Source organism: Adelges cooleyi, unplaced genomic scaffold (genome assembly GCF_023614345.1).
Source record: "Adelges cooleyi isolate 19-005CV unplaced genomic scaffold, UGA_ACOO_1.1 ACOO_flye_CR_arks_rails_tigmint_CR_PRNA_23, whole genome shotgun sequence".
In the NCBI taxonomy this organism is placed as follows: domain Eukaryota; kingdom Metazoa; phylum Arthropoda; class Insecta; order Hemiptera; family Adelgidae; genus Adelges; species Adelges cooleyi.
Window position 1 is genome coordinate 8,038,809 of NW_026095893.1, and position 21,807 is coordinate 8,060,615.

General features: G+C 33.2%; 1 long non-coding RNA gene across 1 annotated transcript in view; it reads right to left on the reverse strand.

The window, feature by feature from the left end:
• Nucleotides 1–20,429: 20,429 nt before the first annotated feature.
• Nucleotides 20,430–21,807, reverse strand: part of LOC126835330 (uncharacterized) — a 56,095-nt gene continuing 54,717 nt past the window's right edge. The window contains exon 5 of the long non-coding RNA XR_007685189.1: nt 20,430–20,508. This is a non-coding gene — a long non-coding RNA (uncharacterized LOC126835330). The remainder of the gene's footprint in view (nt 20,509–21,807) is intronic.

Consider the following 21,807-nt stretch of genomic DNA (forward strand, 5'->3'; position numbering starts at 1 on the left):
GGGTGGTAAATAACTTTCAAAAGCAAATCCACGGTAAGTTACCAAGATCTCGGGGCGTAATTACATGCGGATCAGCACAATTGCAACGCTCAAAGAGAATAACCATTATGTAATGTATGTTTTACAGAGTTCAAAAGGCAAATACACACGACACAATTTAAGTAATCGACTCGGTTTAGGCTAAAACACATTTCCACGAAACTCGGGTTTGTGACGCTAGTATTGATTTAACGATAATTAGTTGCCAGGTATTAAAACAAATCGAAATGAATTTCCAGTTAAACTAACTTTCACAAAGGCCGTTCGCAGGCTGCGTTTTCACTGCTACGACGCGGTTTTGTTCTGTTACAATAATATTTGGTTATCACGCACGCCTCTGTGAATAAACATCTCGTTAAAACAGTGTTCATCATCGTCTGGTACACAAAAGCGCGTTCAAATAAATACCGTTTGTTATGATTGTACGGCCAAGCGTACCTGCCTACCTACCGTGTGTAATGCCGAAGCCAAACTTGTTCGTTTAATATGTGCGCCTTGTTGTCTCTCAGATTACGGTAACGACTGGGATTTAAACAGCCGCACCGAACACATGTACGGCATTAGCTGCTGCTACACACCACACACACTGAAAAATGGCGATAAGTGTGAACAATGCTCGTATGTTATCAGGCATTGACGTTTTGCATGGGAAATGTTTACCTTGCTCGCAGCTCTATGCGGCGGGTTAACCTCGGCGAGTTAACCATGACCGTATAATATAATATATATTAGTTTATATAAAGTTAGTAAAATTACTGTAGAACGTCGGTGTACAGGTCTTTTTAATTAAATTTACAAATGCACGGTTCATACAGTATACCAGAGTCAGGTCAGAGTCAGGTAAAGTTCTTCTGTGTGTACTATGAAATTGTTGTAGTTCTACTAAGAGTATTATCCAAAAAACCTTGTCCCCCGCACGACAAGTTTTGCGGCCAAAATACGGGTAGTGCCATGTATTTTAATTAAAAAAGTTCCTACATTTATTTTTAAATTGCCTATTGTACAAAATTCATTATTAAATAAAATAGTCGTTTACATAAAAAAAAAAAAAACAGTATATTTTTAGGAGTTACATATATGCAATAACGAAAAACTATAGTTAACATTTTCTACAATTGCTATTTCATTAAAAAATATAACATATTTAGTAGATGCAATATGACAGGACACCAAATATCCGATTAATTATTTAAAACTATCATAATAGTAAAATATCTTTAATACGAAATTGCAATATCGGACAAATAATTTGTTTTTACATTTTGTTGATTTACACTAACACTGTTGTTGTTGCACTTTATATTGTAAAGTGTTTCGTAAATTGTTTAGTCTTGGTCTCCCAGCTCGAAAACGACACAAAATAGCGTAACGAAAATAGCGCGGCTACTTTAAAAGAGTCGTCGTCGTCATGCAAACGTTTTAGCCAAAACACATATTTAAGACTACACTATCGTCATAAATCGCAAGGAGATTATAGAACAGAAATAATCACTTTTCAGGAGAGAGCAGACTAAAGCATGTTCCGTGTGTTGTAATTTTAGCCATTAGTTTAAGTAGACTGTAACTTTTTTTTTTATTATTCTTATCATTAATTATAAGTATTCGAGTAAAAACGAACAAAACGATTATGGTAAGGACTATGGTAAGTTTTACCATGGTAAATAAATAATACTTTATTTGATTTGGACGGTCATCAAACATATTAAATGGACGTTTGTATATTATTGTATTCCTGTGAGAATAGAACTGATGTAAATATTTAGATTAACGTACCTCGGCAGTCCTAAAATTCAACTGAGTAGGTACATAAGCGTCCCCAGGAGATATTTAGATGCAATTGCGGTTATCGTGGACATCGTGGGATTATTTAGATGAACATCATTTGTGATAACCGTATTAATAACAACCGTTATTGTATATTTGATAGATATTATCCTAAGATATACATACAATATTATATATACTTGATGATAATATTTAACGCTTAAGTGTCCCGAACAGTTTTTTTCAAATCATTTGCATTCGGTGTCTTCGTACGACATTGGTCTGTTGTATACCAAAGAAAAGCGAAAAGTGATCTTCTTATTTAGAGTCCACTACAATTTAATTATTCATTGAAGACAATGAAGTGGTAGATTTCGGAACAGCCATTTTATATTAATTGGTAGTGATCGTTTAAAAGTTTTGTGTACGGTCATAAACAATTCATTCTAGCAGATTGGTTATTAAAACTTTGTCTGTGCCATTAATACCATCAACTACATCTTAGGTCTGCTCTTAATATTATAATATACTACCTATAACGTTCAAGTGTTGACAAGCTAACCGACTACTTGAAAGATAATAATTATTATTACAAAATTTAATTGCTTTCGTTTGCAACTGGCACACAACACTCGAAAAATAATGATCATTGTGTCTTTAATAATAACTATGATAATATTAAAAGCATAATAAGTGGCCTATATCGAGGCGCATTATTTCAATTATCAAAATACCGTCGCGCCGGGAATAAAAAGTATATTAATATTCTGGATAATTCATATGATGCTAATTTTAGATTAAGGGGTTTGCATGCGGTTGTTTTTTAAGGAGTTTTGTATAGGCAATATTTAAGAAAAAAGTGGTTTTAATAAATTTCGATCCTGTCAATTAGTTTACCTGTTAATTTGTATAAGCTTCATGGTAACATTTTTAATTTAAATAATTTTGTCTATGAGTAAAAGCTATTTTAGTTAGTATAATATACATTTTTTGTTCCATCGCACAGGCTGAATTGGTGATCCGAGAAGTAATCTGAAAACAGATTTGAATTTGTCATGAAGTTAACTTGAGATCGGTCAACGTACATTTTTCCTACTGTGTATAAAACACGTTTAAACATTATATAAAATGTAAAAATCAAATTTGGAAAGGGTTAAAATTGAAAATTGGAAAAAGTACCCTGATCGATCCTAAGTAAACTTCATGGCGAATTCAAATCTATTTTTAGATTGCTTATCGAATCACTGGTTCGGTCTGTGCAATGGAATACAAATTATGTGTTTTGACTGAAAAACTTGACCGCATGCAATCCCCCTTGAAATTAAATACGTAAACAAAAACAACTTTGTGATATTTCATATCTAATACAATTTTTATCAGACATTTTGTTAAAATTCAATTTACAAACAATTGATATGATGAACGGGTATCATTAATATAATTTCTTCCATATGATAATCGATGACGGTTGTGGCTGCGCTGCGTTGGTGGCGAAACGAATACTATCTGCTATTTGGTATGAATCGTATTGAAATTTGAAAGTCACTTGTTGATAAAAGATCTAACTTATCGACTAAAAAAATGTTTTCGGAGAGAATTGCACCTGTCATGGGTTTCTACAACTGATTGTAAGACAAATAAAACACTTAACTGTTTCTTAATTCTTCGTTTTATTTATAAATACATGCACCAATATTAATAAATGTACAACAAAGAAAAAGTTGCACCTAGGGTAAAGTTTGATACGAGATAGTTTGGACAAGACAATGTCACCAACGTGAAATGTCGTGGCCATCTTTCAACCAAACGAAAATGCGGGTTGAGACAATAGACAAATGGGCACAATATTACAACACTAATAATAATATCATTATTACACTAACGGCGTGGTTTAAACGGAAACTTTTCCTTGTCGGTAAATGAAGCATTGAAGAGCATGGAGAGCAAACTCTTTAGATAAAATCGTAAATCATTTCCACGTTTTGTAGCAGCGGGTCTTGGCTCAGTGAACCGCACGCCAATCAAAATAACCGACAGCACAATTAATTAAACCGGTCATATTATCGCTGTGTCGTCGCCAAAGAGCACAGGTTGACTGTGCAGAGTTACATTTTACATTTTTTTTTATATCTACATGAATTATACTGTATGATATAAATGTGTTATTGTGTATGCTCGGATGGAATGATCCCAGTTACTTTAATAATAATAATATTATTAAAATACATTATGTCAAGTTTTATAAACGTTTAATGTCAAACACAACAAATATAAATACAATTAAAATTCTTGGCTACTTGTTGTACGGATAAAACGGAATTTTCTGAAAGCTTCGTTTTGTTTTGAGACAAAAAAATATTATTTATTTTTGGTTTTCTAGAGGTGATATATTTAAAAAAAAACTGATCAATACGAAGAGATTAGACAAAATGTCTAAGTATACATTATATTATAACTATTATTCGTATTGTTCATTTGTAATTTCAATGGTTTGATGAATCACTTCCGTATTCGAGAGTTTCCTTTTTACCTTTTGTAACAGGAAAAGGGATTCCTCGTATCGTTAAAGTGAAATACTATAGACTAACGAGCTTAATCGTCAAAAACGTAGATCATAGAAGAAAAAGGAAAATCATTCAAAAATATTTCCACGGATATCTTTAGAATCAAAAATATGATTAGACTGAGGCTTATAAATGAAGTGTTTATGTCAATCAATCAATCATATCAACATAGTTTTTAGTGATTTTATAATAGCTTAGGATAATATAATTTTTAACGTGCTATTTGTTATTTTGGTTGAAAAAAGGCTTTGCTGGAATACAGACATGACAGCAAGTGCAGAGTGGTTTGGTTTTGGTAAATTTTGTTTTATAGTAAAAAAGACTTCTCATAGTGTGCATGTGTAATTTTTTCACCATTATTGTATCGCATAAAAATCATGCGCTCTGTAGGAAATTTTCCTTTTGAAAAACAACCACTGGTACTGGCGCCTTTAAACGTCACGCTTTATATAATTTCATTAAAAGTACAAAATCCGACTATTTAAGTCAAGTGTTTTATTACATAAAGAACTGCAGAAACGATAACTGTAGGCGTTTGACAGCGTCAACTCGCTGGGCCTTTACCCCTGTAATAATAAGAATAGTAGCCAACTAAAGCAAATCATTTTAATGCTACTTTTACAAACTATCATCATTGACTATTCTAAGTACTAAATCAGTGCCATTAATATCAGTTGCATACATCGTAATCGTTATTAATTATCCGTAAAATAATGGTTTCTGACATTCACAGCTTGTACATTGTCTTAACTCCGGTCTAGTATTTCTTGGTAATAATTATTATTGCTGTACAAACGTGAAAATGGTCGTGGTATAGAGGCGTCAGGGGTTAGACGAAGAGGTTGAGTGTAAAAATCCTATTTACTTTTTATTATTTCTCGCCTGTATAGTTACAGTACGTGCAAGGGATTTCGACGGATAGTGTGTGCCGGCCGTGAGCGTTGTACGCGAACACGGCGCGTGTAGGTGTCCCTTGTCCCGATTATTTTTATTTTATTTCTTCCTTTTTTTTCTACTCTAATGGTAGTTTTGGTTTTTCTAAGACTACGATTTACAGCCCGCGGATAATGCGTGAACAGAGTAACAATGCCACGGCTAGACATATGGAAGGTTCGCACGTAGCCGGCTAGTAAAACCGATAGCAGTCGCCCAGTGTCGTTTATTACAGTTTTGAACAACGGAGAAAACCCTCCGTCAAGATTAAAGTGATATACGTTTTCTTTTTTTAAGTATAGCTAATTTTTTTTGCTTTTAGGTTAAGTTGTAACTTATAAGTAGCAAGTCTATTCCACATAATACTCATAAACGCGCGGGCTATTCAAAATTATTCAACCGATTTTATGGGCGTTCGCTTGGAAACGTTTTCAATGATAAAAATATAAAATGTAATCTCTGCATTCAGAGATTTCTCGTCATCACTTTAACAGAGTGAATTATATTTAATCCTTAAAAATCCATAACAATTTATCAAATTTTTCAAAACACGATTAGTCCTAGTTCCTTAAAATATGCACTCTACATTATGTAATGTAAATATGCCTATACTGTGGCATGGTCATGGAAGATATTTGAGATAGATCCCCTCCTTTGACCTTTTTTTTTTATAGTTAAGTTATCCGTATTTCTCAATATAATATTACTTTAAAGTATACCGATTTTCTAACTATTCTACCTAAGAAGACCGAGGGGAGGGATTTATCTCCTATATCCCCCTCTTATAAATACGCCATATAATAATATAATTACTAGCGTGTGATTTTATAATTGGGGGAGGGGCTGACATAAGACAAGTTAAACCTGTCAAGGTCATAACTTTATTAAGAGGGCACTTAAGTTTTGTTAATGTTTAGCATTTTGTAAAAGTATGCTTTTTTAATAATGTTGACTAGCTGTAAACGAGTTTTGAATAAATTTATACTTCATTCTAGAGATATTTTACGTTTAGAAGTATAGTAAGAGCAGGAGCAATGCCCTTCCGTTAATAACGGGCTAATTAAAATTAATTTTTAAATGTCTAAAATAAATATCAATACAGTGGCTGTTTTACATTTTTTAAAATACTTATATCATACTTTAAATTAAATAAATTTATATTCTAAATTCAAATTAATAAACACTCAAACTTTTACCCCCCCCCCCCCACCCCTCCTCTGAATACATATGTGCCACTCCTACTTTCAATAATATATTGTTTTAGTTGTATAACATAAAAAAAACAAAGGTATTATTAAACAGAGTTGTATTCTATTTAATCATGGTAAATCTAGACATTAATCTTTGACATGGTTATACAAATAATGAATATGAAAAAACGTGTATGTGTTTGATCAATTGCAATTTGCATATGAATATTAGACAATACTATACCGGTAACTACCAGTTTTGATATTAAGGCGTCATAATCATCACATTGTATGTTTAGGCAATGTTTGCAATATAAAAATGGTATTTTATAATATTTCGTGTTAACTATTGCAGTAGTAATAATAACTATTGACGTCTGGACCTCTATCGCTCCACTGAATGGAATAGCCTGCCGTGATGTGTTCACTTCCGACAGACTTAACCGGTGTCGTTACTCCTTCCATAATGTTCAGTACACTTAACCGAGTAAAACGCTCTCCATTGTCTGTGCTCGCAGTCTTAATGCTTGGCGAAAATGACATTTTTAAATCGCAATTCCATGTAAATTAACATCCGCCTACCGTGGCAAAACCAACTGACTGAATCGACACTCGGATTAATTGACCGAATAATTGACAACGTCTTAGTCGTTAAGCAAGTACTTCAAGTACATTGTCACTGGGTGTTGTAGACCAGTATGAATGTACATAAACAAAGTTTTACAAAGACCTAAGTTTTGTTTTTAAACGATAAACGACACTGTTGTAAATGGTGTAAGGTTTTGTGTGTAATTGGAAATAGCAAACGGTCACTACTGCACGTGTTGCCTGGATACCATTTATTTATTCAATGAGATAGTTTGGTAGAATTTATGATTATTTTAAAGTCAGTTAATATGTTGGGTAAACGACAATTACTTGTTTATTGTACTTGTTCGATTTTTGGTTAAATACAACTTAAAAACAGCTGTACGAATGTTATGTTGCGTAAGACTATAAATACGGCGTTCAGTAGACCTGAAATAAAGTATACTTTATTGGCTTCTGTTTATAAAGCAGCGTTTTCAGTCGTGATTACTGTACTAAACGACCCTAATCGTCATGTGGTATATTTGTATTAATACGTTATCGCTGATCCCCAACGCTTCTAGAAAATATAACTGCTAAGTATGTAAAGGTGTTTATTGCACTTAAGAAACTGAACTACCTAAATGCAACTAACATAAAACGATTTCCGCTTCCTATAATTTTTCATCATCTGGTGAACAAACTAGCTAGGACAAATTACTGCGAATATTATAAAAATACATTTAACTAGTACATGGTTATGTTCAACTATGCAGTGAGCACAAAAGTATATTTTTGTAAACATTTACATTACATGACATTGAAACATAAAAAGTATCAAACAACAATTTTTTAATTCTTCATCCTATACCAATAAGTATTTTACTACCTACTGTTTTAGTTATTATTGGTTATTCCTACTATGGTTTACCTTTTAACATGTTTAATCCTTAAAAGTATTTTTTTTTATATTAAAATACAAAAACCTTAAAAAATTACACGCCATAATTATGTTATCACAAGATGTTATAAATTAGTTAGTTAAGTCATCTCTCAGTATTATTTCAGTTATTACTTTGTTTTTACATTTATAATTTTTAATTATTGATTGTAACACTCTACTTTGGTAACATTTTAGAAGTTGGCATCTTATAGACGACAGCGGCAATGTTTAGAACTGGCCTAAGCATTGTAGTGAATAAACTGAAAGTATCAAGTAAGTATTTTTAGAGAACGTGTGTAACAAAAAGGGAAACCTTTCAGGGAGTAAAATGCGAACGAATTTTGGTAGTACTGTTGGTCAGTTTCCATTTTCCGTACAAAATTCTATTTAATATTATTCTTAAGGTTTCAATAATGGGTTCGTATGTCGGGTAAACGCCTCAGAAGCCACACATTGGTTAATAACTGTATGCATTAAAAATAATCAATTTGTCAAGCAGTCGATGATGATAATATAATTAAAGTTACAATAAAAGTAATTAAACAAAGGGGATATTGTATAAATTGTGTCCAAACCCCAAAATCATAGTATAGAGTGAAATACGCACAATAAAAACTTCAAAATGTATGCATCCCCCTTGGTCTATAGAGCGGTTGACATTTACTTACATGGATAGGTGGTAGATTATAATAAGACAGGTACACACTTGAACATTTACAGTGTATTGTATACACGTTCAGGTTCGTCGAAAAACCGATAACCCGTGCAGCACCCCCGAATGTGTATCATCGGAATGATGTATGTACACACATGTAAGCATTATAACGTAACGTTAAACCGAAATGCTCTTGTGTGTACCCACCTAAAGAAATACTACACTAAGTGGTTTTAGCCAAAAATAAAACAAAATTATAATTTAAAATGAAATTTTCGATAACGTCAACCGTTTACGGGTGAAACGAAGTAGCGATTTATTACTATATATAGAGAATTTTGAAAACACTTGTAGAAAAACACTTAACACAAATATAAACCATAATCATTACAGTTTAATTACTATTCGAGTACTCTATTCTTGAAATACTTATATAAAGTAGAATAAGACAACAAATTATAGAAGTTTAGTAATCTTAGTTCACAGTGTAAGTGAAAAAACCTACATCTTTGTTGTTTACGAGATTATCTTTTCACAAATACAATTTAACAAATTACAAATTCAGCTTGTAAGTAATTTCATACGATGGGAAATTATTTCGTGTCCATCTAGGGTTTTTATTATTTATTGTTTTACGTGTGGTATACTTTTTTTTAACACATTAGTAAATAAAGTTTTAGATTTTTAGTTCCAAATTACGTTAATAACTAAATAAAAGATAAAAAACATAATATGCTACCCTTAGATGGTTTGTCAATTTTTCATTATTTATAAAAAGTCAAATTTTAAATACAACTTGTAAAACCTTTTTAGTACTCGTATGAGCTTCGCATCAGACGTTAAAGAAAAATCAGATATATAACACTTCTATAAATTCATATTATGGACTAACTAAGCAAATATAGAAAGAAATACCTAATATTCAAAAAAATAACTTAGTCTTCGAACATATTCCTCAAAATGAGAAACTGGATGGTTTTGATAATCACAATGCAAATTTTGTGGAAATTTACTGAGCTGTGGAAAATGTTGTCTTTTTCCTACTAGAGTTAGAAGCTGCACTATACAGAATAAAGTGTCATTTGATATGATATTAGGGACCTGAGTTTATTTTCATTTCTATCGTACTGCAACGAGAATTATTTTTTGGTTGTTTATTTATTTTTGTCCAACCATCACAGTCGTTTCTATAGACAAAATTACAATTGTTTGACCTAGAAACACGCCTCTGGAGAATCGCTCTCACTTGGGCTACAGTGATCTGACAAAACCTTAATTTTTTCTGCATAAAGATTATAACATTATCTGTGTTCGTATGTTGGTTTATATAATAGGTGTACAGCGTCTTTTTAGAATATCGCGCCATCAAACAATAACATTTTGTCATAGGGACCTAACAAACGACACAAACGTTCAAGTTTAAACTGATAACTCTAACCAATTGGGATATTATACCAGATCTAATAAAATGATAAGCTTCAGGTAACGCCGTTATTACTTTATGTTTTATCTGATGGCCAGCAACTACAATGATATTCAGGGTAACGTTTTCGTTTAAATACCGACTTTCTTTGAATTATTATTATTTGTGCTTTGAATTCTTTCTGTCATAAAAATAAAATAATATTATGCTTGTGTGTAGAGATCATACTTTCCAGAGGTTAAATAACCGAATTTTGTTACAGAATAGTGTAATTTGTTATATTGTTATTATTTTTTTTTTGTTAACTGCAAATAAATGCTTTTTAAATATTTTATTTTTTAATTACTTACGTTATATTATTGTAATTACTTAATATAATAATATTAGTATGTACGAGTCAAAATTGAAAAAAGTTTCTCGTTAATCTACAAACACATAAACTCCTTCCTTTAAAAAAATTAGGAATTTATTATTTTCAACGTACATACACTTCAAAGCACATACATGTTGCTTACAAAATATTAGCGTACTTGACTGAACACAACACGATAACTTTTATTGACTCATGAAATAGAAACGTTAAACAAATTTTGCAATAATTACTGATGGAAAATTAAAACTATAACGGTAAAATTAAAATACAATCAAAACTCATATTGCCTTTTACAAATTTGTAATTTCTTACTTAAAACTGTTGTTTTGGAATGATGTTTATGCAATTTGAAATTTTACTACCACCATTTTCGGGGTTCCTTCAATTTTGAGGTTGAAGAGGTTAGCTCTTTTAACTTATGACCCATCAAAGTACAAAATATCATCTACGATTTCTGTGATAGATTATGGATCTACTTGAGTAAATCTGCCCAATAAAAAATATTAGAATTCGTATTTTTTTTTAACGTGAAAGAAAATTGAAATATTCTGATTTTCATTATTACGTGCAATACAACTTTGGAAGCGATTTAAAAAACTCTAAAAAATTTATTTTGGATTTTGTTTAAATTTTAATGAATTTTGTTGTACATTAATAAAGTAATTTATAATAACAATAATAGTGTTATCAATAGGGTACATGCTATTTATCTACATCATAATATTATTGTCAGTTAAGTTTATATAATTTAATTATTGTTGATAAATAATCAATCAATTATCTGAAAAAATATAAATATTATTCTTCCATTTTTTTTTTACATTTTATATTAATACAAATACAAACCTTATGACATTTGTTAAATTTTGCTGTTCTATCATCTAGTAGACGTATTCTTCAGTTTTATCTATCTTCTCCGAGATAGAGAGTTAGTTACCTGGTTTACATCCCATCTCGTCTATATTTTTATATTTATATATTGTTATGCTTGATTGAATAAAGAAATAGAAATATAACCGTGAGCGTAGAAACTTTGACTCCTATTCTGAACTTGTTAATATCAATCCTAATAAAAAAGTTGTTGGGTAACATCCATATAGTTTATTTTAGCTTCGATGCAATGATGAGAAGGAATAGGTATGTAGTTCCATAATTACTTCTGTGATTTTTTTCGTACTTTATCCTGTAATTTGTTTATCCTATATCATAGATATGGTTATACCAATAATTATCTAATAAACAACAAAAATGTAACACTAAGCAGCTAGTATAAAAATATAAAACTAAAATGTTTCGCAGAAATGTAAGAACAACTTTTTTAAGGATAAGACCAAATTTAGTAATAATTCAGCTCAATTAAACCGCGAGAACTGTGTAAACGTTTAAATATCGACAAAAACAATAACGGGTATTACCTATTACCATCGTGGATAAATGTTGTAATTAAATATTAATTAAACAATGCACTTGTACACGCAACAGAAATAATTCGATCCGAATGCCGACCTGAATGTTAACGGTTTTCAATGATTCAGCAGTCGTTGGTTCGAGATCCAGTGACTAACGACATTAGGGTTTATTGTTTCCCCAATTCAAATACTACTCCATTTAAACGGTGTAATTTATTTCAAAGTCGTTTTGTTTTGTTTTTACATTTTGACAACGCGCACGTTTAGTTTTAATTATTTACCGTTACAAAAAGTGTAAACGTTAATTATTACTGATTGTCAGTAGTTCACATGAATTTATTTATAAAAACTTTATTTTGAAATTACTCAAATTAGTTGATTGTGTACCGAATAAAAGAACATCGTATACATTATAATTTTTATAATGTATTACTGTTATTATGATGCACGACGTTATATATATTACAATCATTCATAACTCATAAGGGTAACACGTACCTACGGATGATACGTTACACGACTCCAACCATCTGGCTGTCAATTGAAAATACAAACACATTGTATTTTAAATTAAATACATTATTGTCAGATCGTATTAAAAATATAGGTTAATGCGATTGTATATTACAAAATACATTATTTTAATGAACAATTAGAATTAAAAATACAATTTGATACAACCAAAACGTGAGTCTTTTAAAATCCACATAGTTTAAACGTTGGTTGTTGACATCAACTAAAACACTATAAGTAACACTGAAAACTGAAAGTTAATGTTTATCTTAGCATTTATTACATGGTTTTTGCGAGTAAATAAATTAAAAAAAAAAAATTAAAATTGTATAAAACAATTACAGTATATAAATATAAATTTAAATTATCATTTTTATTTCTATTAAAAAAAAGTACATTTTCTTTGACCCATTTTACCCATAATATTACCCCGCATAACATTTTTAAAGTATCTTCCATAAATAAGGATAGTCTTTTGAATAATAAGTATAGAAATATAGATTTATTTTTTAGGTAAAATCAAGTAGACGGTAACGTGTACCTAATTATAAGTACCTAATACATAATTATTAATATAAACATTCCTGGCCAAATATTGAAAACAGAAGTATACATTTCATCGATTTTAAGTCTTTATTTCGTAGGTTATTAGTAATTTAATATAAATACCTTGAATTTATACATCACAAGCTGTCCCGACCCGGCGCTGCTAGGGATTTAGTTTGCCAGGACTGAGTAAAATATTCGGAATGAATGGTGTACTAATAACAAACAGACATATAGTACAATATACAGTACTCCATGTTGTATATTGTAAAGCTTTAGCCCGTCTCGTCTTTTTTTTGGATCTACATACGTACATTACATTATATTGATTATGTCCCCCTCTTACTCAAGCCCCAGATCTAGTTCCGATCGTGAAAATGTATATTAGCGTCCCCAGAATAGTGGTACATAGAATCGACCTGTTCCTTTAATCATCACCAGCCATTCGCTCGAGTACCGTGGTTACCATGAATCCAAACCAAGTGTTTATTTTAGGTTAGTAACGAAAAATATTTCGTATTTACAGTACAAAATTCGTGTTTGAGGTGGAATTTTCAAAAAGTACTATGCCAGAAACCTTCACGGGAGTGTACTCAACAACTTCCCAAGTCTCATGGCGATCGTATAAATGGTGTACTAATGCATAAAGGTCAGACAAACAGACATACATACATTCATTATTACATATATATAGATATGTCGTTCAGTCTGTCGTGAGCGCTGAAGATGACAACATTGTTGCCGAAATACGACGTATTCGCGGAGAGTATATAATTTTTATGGTTAAGGGTTTTTATTATTATTTTATTATATATATATAGATAATACATATGAACATAATTATCATACTAGATTTAAGATTAATACAAATGTAATTATGCCTAAGTATAAAAAATAATTTCGTTACAATAATAATGGAATAAATTTATATAAATATTAATAACCTTTATTACTTAAATACATTTAAATAATTTATTATGAGTTTAGCTTGAGGGTACAATCTATCTAACTGTTATTTTTAAGTTTTATAATTTTATATAAACTATATTAAAAGAAAAATAAATAAATAAATAAAAATAAATAAAGGTAAAGAAATAATACAATATCATGTAGCTAGTGGCTTATTTTGGGGGGGGGGGGTGTCCACGGTATCGGTAAAAAAATATATTACACATGACAAATTTATATTATATATACAACAAATTAAATCATTTTTTTCTTATAAAGAAACTACGTCTTATTTTTAACAATACAAAGACGAAGACATTCTATAAGTTTTACATTAAAACTTTCAAAAATACATTTGTTTAAATTATAATTGGCCTCGGCAGTCAGCACTAATGGCCATTAGCAAAAACCTTAATCGTAGAGACCGACGATGTACTGCAAGAACTAAATAAAAAAACAGACTTCTTGATTTTATAATTTAATTAAATTTAGTTTTGTTATAACAAAAATACATAGAATACAAAGAATATATAATCAAATATTGTGAGTAAAAATCTTTAATTTTTAAATTTATAAAAAAAATTACATTATAAATATTTACTAACATAAGTTAGTTTTTAGTGGTCGGCATCGAAGGAGGGGGGTGGCTTACGTTGAGAGTAAAAAAGAGTCTACGAAAAATACGTATACAGACATTACAGTCACCGGGTAGTAAAAAAAAATTAAACACCCCTCAAAATTCTCTTCAAAAGTGACGTCGCTTGATCAGATCTCACTTACACGCCTGAAACTTTGCTCACCTTACTGTAAATATATAGAGGTCAAAGCAAGTTTCAGGCGACACGTGGACCGTTATGACTTTAAGACATTAACAATATGGTTGTTTGATCGATGGCCTATATTCTTCCGTTTGTGACGACCGTTCGCCGCGTTGGCACACCTGAAACTTTGCTCACCTTATAACCTTAAATGCACAGGTTGAGCAACGAGTCAGGCCCGCCAACTTAGCAATATTACCATCAATAGGCAACCGCGTACGTTGAGTGTACGCTCTTGGCTCTTCAATAGCTTGTGTGGAACGCTTGATAAACTGTCAATGGTCTCTGGGTTGTGTGCTGAACCGCGTCTAGTAAACTCCATAGTGGTATTATCGATTTTCCGGTCTGTCTGGACTTTAGCGATATGAAAATATAATATAATATAATATAAATTGTGACGGTATACAATAGGTATTTACGCGCGAAACCCCACTACAGATTATGCAGTCACACGATATTGGTATGGAAATGATTATCGTTGGAGTGTCAACACGAAATAAAATATAGAGACAGTCGGGGCCGGTATACGTGCTAACAAAAACACGGATTTCCCGACATCGATGATAAAATAATTACTAAACCGACAAGCATTTGAGAACAGCTTAAACACACAACAGGCTTACACGTGACGGACATGGGTGATACGGTGGTGGATTAATATATTATTATTTTCGAGAGCTGGTCAGACATTTGGACGGCTCGTGTGCGTTTTACTATTGTATGGCCGAGCATCGTTGCCCGACGATTTAGGTATACGACCCGTGTCGGCCGGACCAGCGACTTCTGTTTTTGACATTTTGTCTGTAGCCAAAAAAAAAAAAGAGTATAGAGTTCATAAATGTTTTTACTTTGTAACGGCGACGGTCCACGAAACGAGATGACTTTTTCCCCCTACCTGACGATCCTTTGTAAATACTTGATGGCTTTTATCTATTATTACGGTATCCTTGGTCGGCGATCTCGACTGTACGTTTCGACTTGAACGGCAATAGGTTTATCAAAAAGTAACGTAACGTTTTTATAATATACTGTTTTGACCGACCGCAGAAGATATATGTACGAAATATAATTTAACTCAAAAAGAAAAAAAGTCGGACACAATTCAATGGGAACAACTTGATTTCGTTTCGTTAATCCCTTTTCCGGACTACTGCAGTCCGGTCAATAACGATTTTCTAAATACGAACACTTGACGAGAATCGAGACCGTTTTATTATTACCCACGAATTATAACTTGCACACATTACTTGGGTCCGTTATCGAACGGAACAGGCGACAGACTGTGTATTGTACAACACACTTAGTATATTATTATACCGTTGGAAGGACCCTGAAGAGTCCGGAAATCTGTGTTCGGTCGGGCGGCAATGAACGGGCGTTTCCGGCCCGATGCATCGGCCGAGTCTTTTATCGGTTGGTCGCCGTTCGTTTATCCGACATAGCAGGCCGGATGATTATCATATACTGAAAAGCGACGGGGAAATATTTCCCGTAACATTTTCCCACCTTTTCCATCCTTAGCACACACACGGCGTACACGACTGGCAGCACATTTCATTTCCGTTTTGAGAACTACTGCCGGGAAAGGGAAGGTGTTATTTTTATTTTTTTTATGAATATTCCCTATATTGTCGGGGGCTAGCCGCACATCTACCGGCAGCCCACGTGCGTCATCGTCGACTTGTAATTGAAGAAACGCCCGCCGGCGCTCGGGGACCAGATTGTTTTCGACGCCGTCGGAGGTATACGTGATTAGATTTGCAATGTTTCCGACGGTGTAAAATCACGGCGTGAACGATATATATATATGCGTGTAGAGAAAGAACGGGGGCGTAACAGCTCATAACCGAATTTACTTGCATTTACTAGCCGGGGCTCGACCGGAACCGACAAAAGGAGACTCTGGGAAATTGAAAATTTCATCCTATATTGCTTTTTCCGCATTACGCATAAACGCGCACATACACACATAGCCTGCCAATAGAATACCGATGTCGTCAGTTCTGTTAACTCGCTCTAAATCAATTACAAAGGCGTGAATACCAGACGAGCGCATTTACGGCGGGGAGACTCGATTGCCATAGTTCAGCACGGTGAGAGAATGATTTTTTTTTTCTTTCATAAAAACGTTTTTTTCGATTAAACCGTCGACGTTTTAATTGGATCTTTCGTTGAGTTTGGTAAATCTATTAAAACGCAAAACGTTTTCATAAAATTGTATTTCGAAGAAACGAGTCTTGAAATTTTGCATCGGTAAAGAACGTCTTTTCTTTTAAGTATCTCTGAAAAATACGAATGGCATGAAATGCCTCAACTTAGTGTTGATAATAATAACCCCTAAAAACATTATTGTTACACAAAATAAGAGTTTAATATTCTGCTTGTTCAATGTATGGAAAATGTAAGAAAACATGACAAGGGAATATAGTTGTAAAATAAAGAGTATTCATCAACGGACAATACTGAAGGGTTCCTGAATAATGAATTCAGCCTCACAATAGGTTTTATAATAAATAGTTGTGTTTTTTTAACTCTGGTTTTTTCAGTCTGTATTGTCATTTAACAAGGTCAAATATGAATATTATTTCAAAAAAGTTTTTAAAAAAAACTCACAATGTTTGCCAAATCTCCCTCGTCTTATTATAGAATATAAACTCCGTCAGTTCATTGAAAATACTCTTACCATTTATCAACTAGCTAAAAAGGCAATAATTTAAATGATCGATGTTTGAGTACTACCGGTATGATTGGGCGTTAGCTGTTTGCAAGCCGTTAGTGGGATCAACATCTATAGCTGATGCTGCTAGGCCTGCTGTTTCTGCTGCTGCAGTGACCGAAGCGCGAGACAAATTTATTAGCACGACCAAATCAGAAGATTGTAGTTAATACTACGCCATGCAAATCGATGTACTAAACGCCAGTTGGCGAACAACAATCACAATTGATGACGGCCAGCAACGATGGTAGTCGCCCATGCTAATGCGCTTTTCTGCATCTAATATTTTACCGTTATTTATTATGTTACCCATTACAGCTGGTCGTGACTAGTCAAGTTCACGTTTGTTCGTCCAACGTCGGTACGATCGAGCATAAAAACACCGAGCTGGCCCACATTGTGTACCACTGAGAATAAGATCTTCGGTTTGGGCAGAGCAGGCGAAAGAGTTTGTAAACTAGTTTATCATTCTGGTAAAAAAACAATGCAAACAAAATATGTAAATTAATAAATGAAAATGTGGTAACTTTCGACGAGATATTAGTTATTACGCCAGTGTCATAGTTATTGATGATCGAATTTTAAACTGTGTTCGAAATCTCATTGTTTTTTTAGAGTGATCGAACAAAGGATCTTTCATTATCTATAGAGTTTGCATGGTCATCGTATTATGATATTACTTCCGTTCAGTTAATAACGAATGATGGGTGACTCAAATACACAGAAATAGTATACAATCTAATGATCTTTTATTTAAAATTGTTCGCGAGACCGTGTTGGAGCTTGATTGCCTGGCTGTGTTGCCGGGAGACGTTTTATTTGGTGAGCGCACCTTGGGTAGTTTTTAATTCCAGAAAAAATATTTGCGGAAAAAGAGAAAAAAAAGTAAATAACCGAAAGCATAATGAAACATTCATGACTCTACGGATCCAGCGAGCAAGTACTTATCCAAATTGAACGTTCGTTACAGCTGCTGCCGCGCCACGGTCTGTATACATATTTATATACACATAAGCGATCACATTTCCTGCTAGCGCATTAAAATACAAAGCAGTCCCGCGTTGTACTTACAAGGGCGTTTTCCTGGCCGGACCGTTCGATCGGGTAGTCGTTTTAGAAACACTCAACCAAAGGAATATAGGAAAACAGCGATCGGGAATAAGTGTACTGGCAGAACTTTGATGGCCAATCGACCGGAAACGTATGCGGTGCCTATGCTAGTTGAATTCCGTCCATTTTCCACCCTAACAACCGTATAGAAACAGTGGGCGACTAACATTAACCGGATAGTTGCTCAAGTGCTGTACCAGTCGTCTGTAAACGCGTTTTTTATCTCCACAACTCGTAAAAGTATACCTTCTGCGCTTTATTTATTTTTTAATATTCTCGCTTCAGCAATAAACTCATAAGCAGTCATGTTCTACTATTTATATTGCACACAAAGCCCTAAGGTAGATAAATACAGACATAGCTAACTATTGATGTCAGACGACAAGTGAAAGCGAAATTTGTCCTCTTGGCTGTGAACTCCCACTGTAACAGCAGAGTACTGGAGCGTTAATTATAATAGAAATTGTTCGACGACTCAATGTTTAAAAAAAAAAAAAATTGACAGCTTACGGCCTTTTGGATGTAAGAAACAGAAAACCAACATCATTCATTACCAAGGAAGGGTAATGTGGAGTATTATTTTTATCTGCAAAACGTGACTTACACCACTTTTTCTTTTGACGGCTTATTAATGGATATGAAGGGCACCGGAAAAGATGGGTAGTAGTTCATTTATGACATTTTTTCAGGAGAACAAAAACAAAGTTGGTTTGCGCAACAAACTTAAGTGTCAACCATTTTTAAGGCGCTAAGTTGGCCCCACTGTAACCTTTTTTTCACCGAATGGGATCCCTACATTCGATAATAGTGTCAATGTACCATTGAATGGAACCATTACCTCAAAACTTCTTCCCCTACGCCCTTTGTGTATAAATAACTTTGAACTATCTTTAAAACCACTCTTAGAAATATTTTTATCTGATATAACTATGTTTTATGTCTTGTATTAGCTAGAATCGTTAATTTTTAAACGATTACTCTGTTTTCTGTTATAGGTACTCTACTATCATGTCATTACTCATTAGGTGTTACTGAACTACAAATATTGGATAGAAAATGTTATATTTCTCTGAGCATCAGCCGGTAAACGAACAACGCCGATCGTGGACAGGTGCATATATAAGCTGCAATAACTTAAATTGTATTTTTATACTCGTATAAGCAGACAGCCTAACCGGACTTTGGTGAAACCTACTAACAAGCAAGTTGCGCACAACATCAATAGTTTATATATTGTAATAACAGCATAAAAACTACCATCGACGGTGCCCATATAATTGGTCGATGGAATGGAAACCTAATGAACTTTAAAGGGACTTAATGCGTTCAGCAAGAATAATCGGCCCAGAAACGGCCATAATAAATAAGACATAATTATTTTATCCGGTGCATTTATGCTGAAAACGATTTACTTCAATGCTATACAATTTGTACTTCTATCTCACGATTTTTATTAAATATACTATTTATTTTTAATATCTGCGTCTAAGATGTATATACATGGCCGTATACGAAATAAGAAAATAAGACGGCAAAGATCATAATTAAGACACACATTAGGTATAATAGTCAAAGACGAGATAAAGATATTTACAAGGAGATTTTAAATTCAATCAAGCAAACTGACTTTCGTATCTAAATACACAGGAGCTAATTTTTAAATGTGTTTTCTGATGGAAGTATACAGTTTTAAGATCAAACTATTTTTAATTAAAATAAATTAGGTATAGCATGACGTTTGTATGTATTTAGATAGGGTAGTCGGATTTTAACTTGGATTTATTTATTATCTCATCGGACTAATAGAGTGTATTTTGTAAAACAAAAGTTATATGTTTCAACGTTATTTCACGCGTACTTTAATTAATTATTATTGTTTTATTAATTTCGATAAATAGCAGATTTTATTGTATTACTTACCTACATCTGATTTCTGGATAGAAGTTCGATTATGGTACGTATTTTCATTTATTGTTACATTCGCTTTACGTTCCGATCTGCAAAAATCAAGCAAATTTTAAATTAATATGACTTTACGGTGAAGACTATAAATGTTTGAAAATTGAACATGGCTGTTAACATTATAATATACACAGCACATGTATATATTTGGTTAAATTGTAATATCACCAAGCACGGTTTATTGAAGCTATATAGGCAATAGGCCAGTTTATAGTAGTTGGTAAATTTCATTATTGTAAAAGATAAATATAGGGTTTTCGAAGCGACTAGTCGGTCCTACCGATAATGTATTTTTTAGGTTGTTGTTTATATACTCCGGAGACGGACTTACGACCCGTATCCCGGATAGCAAATCTGTCGAAATTCCCTTCTCCCTATTTGTGGGGGTAACGATGGCCTTGCATTGGCTCCTCGGGGCGCTTAAGTTGTATACGATTGCTGATATACATTATACACCCCGACGAGTGATGGTCAACTGGAGTAATTTAGTTTCGATATATGCGGTTTTCGTACTATTTTACCAAGCACAGCTTCGGGATAGGTGGTCCGTCCACGAGGGGATTTGGACCGAATCGAACAAAAATAATGGACTTAAAATGTCGGACATAAAGCTAACAACGACGTGTCGCTACAGTACGAGGTATATTATATATATATATATATAGCACGGTAGCCATTTACGAGAAACGAGCCCCAGCGGGGAACAGACGCCTCCCCCCCAGTTTTGGATCGGTTCGGTCTCACACGTGGTCACGATTGTTTATAGATCCATGAAAGTAAGTGTTATTTTTTACGATTCGTTGATAACTCCAAGACGGTGACGGAGATTTTTATACATCCCGGCAGCAACGGCAGCTGCAGCTGCTATCGTTCGGCTCTCTACCAGATAGAATCGATCAGGTTCGTTTAGTTTTTTTGTTTTGTTTTGGTTTCTTTGCTCTATCGCCAAAGTATACTAAACAAAAGCTACGACTATAGAAATTTGATCTTGTGGAGAAATGGGCAGCGCTGATAGGTGCAGGGAAATTCTCATTTTTCGTTCATTCTGGCTAAACTGTTCACTGGACAAACTGGACAACAAGTCACAGAAAATTAAAAACAAAGAAATATCCGAGATCTGGCGTCACTGTCTATTTCTCAATATGTCTGACCGGTTTTTGATAAGCTCTAAGAATCCCTTCTGTTTATTCTGTGGTAAAACGTCTATGCGTGGGCGACAAACAGCAGCAGCAGAAGCCGATAGTGATAACAAAGAAAAACGTATATTATGTTGCCGGCACCATCGTTCGTCACTAGGTTGATGTGTTTGCACGTTGTCGTTGCCGTTGGCAGCT